General features: G+C 38.4%; 1 non-coding gene across 1 annotated transcript; it reads left to right on the forward strand.

Moving 5' to 3' along the window:
- The first annotated feature begins 5,965 nt into the window (after positions 1-5,965).
- Positions 5,966-6,072, forward strand: LOC127133653 (small nucleolar RNA R71). Its single transcript, XR_007807605.1, has one exon. It is a non-coding gene; the product is annotated as a small nucleolar RNA R71 (small nucleolar RNA).
- The last annotated feature ends 1,629 nt before the right edge of the window (positions 6,073-7,701 follow it).

A 7,701-nucleotide genomic window follows, 5' to 3' on the forward strand; every position in this document is an offset into this window, starting at 1 on the left:
TCTGGTTGTCACAAATCTCATAGTCCTGGATGGATTCAGTTGATCTAGCAGGAGAGGGTATTCCGTTCAGATTGTAGAGCCAGTTATTGCGGTTATGAACACTAGTCCTCGGACTAGGCAAGGTGAATAGGCAAAGAACTTGGTTGTTAATTATAAGCTCAAACTCTTCAGGCCCGAGGTTTGCTATAAACATAATGTTGAAGAGGAAGGGTATACTCATAGTCGCAATGCCACAGAAAGGGCTTAGGTCAAGCATAGGTTGACGTAATCCGATATCATTACCAATCATGGTTATCAATCCGCCTATTTGAATTGGTGCTCGTTCATCTTGGATAAGGCGGTCAAAGTTCGCCAACATAAAAGTGGCACCATTCACATGACGGTTCTGGGAAGCACAAAACATGATGAAGAGTTCATCATGTGATACTGTAGTAATATTTGACTTCTTCCCAAAAAGGGTGTGGGCCAGGATCTTATGGAAATAACGAAAGGCCGGGTTATGTATGTTTCCAGAGAGAAACTCATGTTCCTCGGGGTCGTCATTTCCAGTCAAATTTCCCCAAAAATGTTCAAGTTCTCTATATTCAAAAAGGTCTTCTTGGCTCACTGTGAATGTATCAAAAGAGGTAGGGAAACCTAAAAGGTTGGTAAAATCTTGAATGTTAAATTGATACTCCATGTTGAACATTCTGAACTGAATGAAACCTCTGCTTATTCCTTTTCCATGGCTGGGTAGATAGATCAGGGAGCTAAGGAATTCTAGCGTTAGTCTCCGGTAAGTGACGAATTGTCTTCGGATAGGAGTGGTTTCCCACCCTATTTGACTCAGCAAATACAGGACACTTTCTCTTAGTCCAAGGGCAATCATTGCCCAATCATCAGCATACAAACTAGGTAGCATCTCTCTCTCTGCTAGTTCCTCAAACTTTTGTTTCTGGGCTTTCCCTCTGAATTTGATACCCATACGATCGATTTGTTTCATCAGGTTAGTGTTAGCTAGAGAAAAGAAAAACAAGAGTTTTAGTCAGGATTTGGCCAAATGCCGAAAGAAGAAAAGAAGAAAAATAATTTATAAGTTAAAATAAATTAAGAATGAATACTAAATAAAATTTAAAAGAATGATTAAAGAAAAAATAAAAATAAAAATATTTGTGGGTTGTCTCCCACGAAGCGCTTTGTTTAATGTCGCAAGCTCGACATAAAAACTATTAAATATAATTTATAAATTCTGGAGGCATTACGTCTAAGTGCAAGACTTGCAAATCTTCATTGTTCTCTGCATAGTGATAATGTTTTAGACGCTGCCCGTTTACGATAAATGGTTCCATAGATTTGCCTTTAATTTCCACAGCTCCACTTGGAAAGACATTGGTGATTTGGAAAGGGCTTGACCATCTAGAACGTAGTTTTCCTGGGAATAACTTAAGTCTAGAGTTGAACAAAAGGACTATATCGCCTTGTTTGAAGATTTTTCTTGATATACGTTTATCATGCCATTTCTTCGTTCTTTCTTTGTAGATTCTGGCATTTTCGTAGGCGTCTTGTCGAAGTTCCTCTAATTCGTTTATGTCAAGAATTCGCTTTTCACCAGCGGCCTTATAGTTTAAATTTAGATTTTTAATAGCCCAATAGGCCTTATGTTCTAATTCTACCGGGAGGTGGCAAGATTTTCCATAAATAAGCTTAAATGGGGTTGTCCCTATGGGAGTTTTGTAAGCGGTTCGATATGCCCATAAAGCTTCTGATAGTTTTGATGACCAGTCTTTCCTTGAGGCGGCGACTGTTTTTTACAATATTTGTTTGATTTCTCTGTTAGACACCTCCACTTGTCCACTGGTTTGAGGATGGTAAGGTGTCGTTACTCTATGTCTCACACCATACTAAAATAGTAGTTTTTCGAGTATCTTAGATATGAAATGCGATCCACCATCACTGACTACTATTCTTGGGACACCAAATCTCGAAAATATTATATTCTTAAAGAGTCTGGTTAATACTCGTGTGTCGTTTGTTGGAGAAGCTATAGCTTCAATCCATTTTGATACGTAGTCAACCACTACGAGTATGTACTTGTTGCCGAAAGAAGGTGGAAAAGGTCCCATGAAATCTATTCCCCACACGTCGAAAATCTCTACTTCCAAAATGCCCTTTTGTGGCATCTCGTCACGTCTAGATATGTTTCTTGTGCGTTGACATCTATCACATTTCTTGATAGCCGCATGCACATCCTTCCATATGTTTGGCCAATAAAGACCGGCTTGTAGGATTTTGGAGCAGGTCTTGGATGTACTTGCGTGTCCACCATAAGGAGCGGAGTGACAGTGTTGGATTATATTTTCTATCTCTTCTTCAGGTATACACCGACGGAAAATACCATCGGGGCCTCTTTTGAAAAGTAAAGGGTCATCCCAGTAATAATGTTTTATGTCATGGAAGAATCGTTTCTTTTGTTGGTAAGATAAATTAGGTGGAACTATTTCGGGAGCTAAATAATTGACGAAGTCAGCGTACCATGGTGTAACACATATAGCTAAGGTGGTCTCTACCTGTTTATCAGCTTTATTTTCTTCCGAAGTAGTTATAAGTTTATCGTACGAGAAATCATCGTTGATCGAAGTTCTTTCCGGTTCCAGGTTTTCGAGTCTAGAGAGGTGATCTGCTACTACGTTTTCAGTTCCTTTCTTATCTTTGATTTCCAGATCGAATTCTTGTAGCAACAAGATCCACCTTAGGAGTCTAGGTTTATCATCTTTTTTTGTTAAGAGGTACTTAATGGAGGCGTGGTCAGTGTAAACGATTATTTTAGCTCCGACCAAGTAAGAACGAAATTTATTTAGTGCAAATACTACTGCTAGGAGTTCTTTCTCGGTTGTGGCGTAATTCATTTGTGCTTCATCTAGAGTTCTACTTGCGTAATATATGACGTGAAGTTTTTTATCCTTTCGTTGTCCTAAAACAGCGCCTACGGCGTAATCACTTGCGTCACACATTATTTCGAATGGTTCATTCCAATTCGGGGTCTGCATTATGGGTGCGGAGATCAATGCTTGTTTAAGCGTTTGAAATGCTTCTAAACATTTATTGTCAAAGATGAATTCAACATCTTTCATTAATAATTCGATCAAAGGTTTAGTTATTTTAGAGAAATCTTTAATGAATCGTCGGTAAAAACCGGCGTGTCCTAAGAAGCTTCGTACTTCTCTCACAGTTTTCGGAGGTTGAAGGTTTTCGATTACTTCTATTTTGGCTTTGTCTACTTCAATTCCTCTATTTGGTATGATGTGTCCTAAAACAATTCCTTCTTGTACCATAAAGTGACATTTTTCCCAATTAAGTACTAGGTTTACTTTTACACATCGTTCTAGAACTCTCTCTAGGTTTTCAAGACATTCTTCAAAGCTTTGTCCGCATACGGAAAAATCATCCATAAATACTTCCATGATATTTTCGAGAAAATCGGCGAATATTACCATCATGCACCTTTGGAAGGTTGCGGGAGCATTGCACAAGCCAAACGACATTCGTCGATAAGCGAAGGTACCAAAAGGACATGTGAATGTTGTCTTTTCTTGGTCATCAGGATGAATTGGTATTTGAAAGAAGCCTGAGTAACCGTCTAGATAGCAGAAATGAGAATGTTTTGGTAATCGTTCTAACATCTGGTCTATGAATGGTAAAGGGAAATGATCTTTTCGGGTTGCTTTGTTTAGTTTCCTATAGTCAATGCATATTCTCCATCCCGATTCGATTCGTTTGGTTATAGTTTCTCCTTTTTCATTTTCAATAACTGTTATACCTCCTTTCTTTGGTACTATGTGTACAGGACTAACCCATTTGCTATCAGATATAGGATATATGATACCTGCCTCTAATAACTTTGTTACTTCCTTCTTCACTACCTCACTCAGGATCGGGTTTAGTCTCCTCTGATGTTCCCTAGAGGTTTTACAGTCTTCTTCTAGCATGATGCGGTGCATAAAAATAGAAGGACTTATTCCTTTAAGATCGGTGATGTTGTATCCTAGTGCGGTTGGATATTTTCTTAAGATATGTAGGAGTTTTTCGGTTTCGAGTTTTCCTAGGTCTGCATTAACTATTACTGGTTGTTCAAGTTCTAAGTCTAGGAATTCATATCTCAGATTTTTGGGAAGTGTTTTCAGGTCGAGGTTTGGTTTCTTAAGGCATTGCGTAGGGTCCGGTGTCATTGCAACATTGGTTAAGTTCGTCTTCTACACGATAGTCAAACAATTTGTCATTTTCTAAATCTGTTTCTTTTATGCATTCATCGATGATATCCATAAAGTAACATGTGTCATCTATTGCAGGTGCTTTCAAAAATTGGGAAAGAATGAACTCAATTTTCTCTTCTCCTACTTCGAAAGTGAGTCGTCCTCGTTTTACGTCTATGATCGCACCGGCGGTTGCTAAGAATGGTCTTCCCAATATAATGGGTGTAACTTCATCTTCTCTTATGTCCATAATTATAAAATCGGTTGGAATGTAGAATTGACCTATGCGCACGGGAACGTTTTCAAGAATTCCTACAGGGTATCTAACAGAACGATCTGCTAGTTGCACAGACATTTTAGTTGGTCTTAATTCTCCCATTTCCAGTTTCTTGCATATGGATAAAGGCATAACACTGATACCGGCTCCTAAATCGCATAAGGCTTTATCTATGACAAATTTTCCTATGTGACATGGTATAGAGAAACTACCAGGATCCTTAAGTTTTGGAGGCATATTCTGGATTATGGTGCTACATTCAGCAGTGAGTGTAACGGTTTCGCTCTCTTCAAGTTTCCTTTTATTAGAAAGAATTTCTTTTAAGAACTTAGCATATGAGGGCATCTGCGTAATAGCTTCTGTAAACGGAATTGTGACGTTTAATTGTTTCAGTAGGTCAACAAATTTTTTAAATTGGCCCGCATCTTTGGTTTTAATAAGCCTTTAAGGGTAAGGGATATGTGGTTTATAAGGTGGTGGAGGTACATAAGGTTCTTTCTTTTCTACGGTTTCCTTATTACTCTCTTCCTTTTCCTTAGGTTTACTTTCTTCCTCAGTTGACTTTTTAGAGTTTTGGTTTTCCATCCTTGGATCAGACGGTCCTTCTACTTCCGTTCCACTTCTTAATATGATGGCATGAGCGTGGCTTTTCGGGTTAGGTTGGGGTTGTCCAGGAAATGTACCAGTTGGGGCAGCAATAGGCGCTTGTTGTTGAGCTACTTGTGAGATTTGTGTTTCCAGCATTTTGTTATGGGTAGCCAGGGCATCTACTTTAATTGCTAGTTGTTTAATTTGTTCGCTAGTGTGTACATTCTGGTTTAAGAAATCTTTATTGGTTTGCTGTTGAGAAGCTATGAAGTTCTCCATCATGATTTCCAAGTTGGATTTCCTAGGAACGTTATTGTTAGGTGTAGATGGGATCGGCTTTTGATATCCCGGAGGTATAGCTGGGGCTTGATTGGGAGCTTGTCTTGGTGCGTATAAAGCATTATTACTCTTATATGAAAAATTAGGATGGTTCTTCCAGTTAGAGTTATAGGTATGCGAGTAGGGATTTCCTTGAGCATAATTCACTTGTTCTGCTTGGATTCCTGTTAGGAGTTGACAGTCTACAGGAGTGTGACCTTGGATTCCAGAGACTTCGCAATTTTGAGTTGCGGCAACCACGGTGGCTGGAGGTGATACATTTAAACTTTCAATTTTCTGGGCCAGAGCATCCACTTTTGCATTAACATGATCAAGGCTACTTATCTCGTACATGCCACTTTTCGTTTGAGGTTTCTCTACCATTGTTCGGTCGCTTCCCCACTGATAATGGTTTTGGGCCATGCTTTCGATAAGTTGATAAGCATCGGCATAAGGTTTATCCATAAGCGCACCACCTGCGGCGGCGTCTATTGTTAACCTTGTGTTGTACAAAAGACCATTATATAAGGTATGAACTACTAACCAGTCCTCTAAACCATGGTATGGACAAAGTCTCATCATGTCTTTGTATCTTTCCCATGCTTCGAAAAGAGACTCGTTATCTTTCTGTTTAAATCCATTTATCTGGGCTCTCAACATAGCTGTTTTGCTTGGAGGAAAATATCGGGCAAGAAAGACTTTCTTCAACTCGTTCCATGTGGTGACTGAGTTGGAAGGTAGAGACTGAAGCCATCTTCTAGCTTTATCTCTTAACGAGAAAGGAAAAAGACGAAGTCGAATTGCCTCTGAAGTGACACCATTAGCTTTAACAGTATCAGCGTATTGGACAAATACGGATAAATGAAGGTTTGGATCCTCGGTAGGATTTCCAGAGAATTGATTCTGTTGCACTGCTTGTAGCTGCGAAGGCTTAAGTTCGAAGTTGTTTGCTTCGATTGCGGGTGGAGCAATACTCGAATGCGGCTCATCTTGCGATGGAGCGGCGTAATCTCGAAGAGCACGAGCTGGTTCTGCCATCTCGGGTATCGGCGAAGGAAGAAGATTTTTGAGGTCGGGCACTTCGATAGGAGGGAGATTGTTTGAAGCACGATATTTCCGAATTCGTCATAAGACTCTGAGATATAGTTCAATGTCGTTGATTCGTAAGTAAAACGGCTCGCCTTGTGAGCGAGTGTGTGGCATACAAATCAACGAAAGAAAAAAAAAATAAAAATAAAAATTGCCTTAGTCTCTACAGCGTAACAGAAGAGTTACGATATCGACTAAATAAAAGTCCCCGGCAACGGCGCCAAAAACTTGATCGCGACTTTATGAGTCGATTTGGGGTACTAACTGCAAGTGCACAGTTCTATCGCGTAATTTTAAAAGATATCGATCCCACAGGGACTTATGTATCGATATACCGTTTTCTAAGGTTACTTCGTAAAGCTAAGGCGGATGATACTTTGATTGTTTGGGGGAAAAGTAAAACTAAAATTAGATCTAGATTAAATATCAATTAAACGGATATCGGTATGTAGTTCGTCGTAATTAGGGAATCAAATCTTCGTTGGTTTCTTGGTTTTAAAATAAATCTTTTCAGTAGACACTATTGATTAAAAGCCTTTTCTCAAACTCTCGCTCTGTTGAATAGACCATGACTTTATATTAACATAGCTGTCACTCATTAGTTAAGTCCAAAATCACTTTTTGAAAACAACAGAATCTATACAAACCTTTTTTAAGAAAATGCTAACCGTTTAAACACCCTCGTCTCAAACTCTCGCTCTATTGACTTAGATTATATAATTAAACTTAAATGCTTAACTCTCGTCCTCACATTTAACCTTTAAAAATACTTTTTGAAAAAGATTAGAATTTAATTAACTCTAAAAATTGCTTTCGCCCTGATTTAGAATTAATGTCCAATTTACATTGTCCAGTTAAAAACTCAAACTTTCGTTCTATTGATTTTAACTTCTTTATGTCTTTTACTCTCGTACAAAAACTTTGGGATTAACCCTGTAAATTGAGACCATAAAAAAAGTGATTTATTTTTAAATGAAATTAAAACAACTTAGTTTTGACTCCTTCATTCCGCTTACTTTACATACCGATATCTAAAATACTTAGCCGGACATGCTAAACGGGTCTAAACAATCATCATGCTTAAATAAAACCATATCAGACAAACAGTATAAATAAACAGTAATGCAGGGCATATATAAATTAAAACAATAAATTAAAGAACCTGAATAATTAATAGCAATCCTGAACACTCCACCACAG

Source organism: Lathyrus oleraceus, chromosome 3 (assembly GCF_024323335.1).
Source record: "Lathyrus oleraceus cultivar Zhongwan6 chromosome 3, CAAS_Psat_ZW6_1.0, whole genome shotgun sequence".
NCBI classification, from domain to species: domain Eukaryota; kingdom Viridiplantae; phylum Streptophyta; class Magnoliopsida; order Fabales; family Fabaceae; genus Lathyrus; species Lathyrus oleraceus.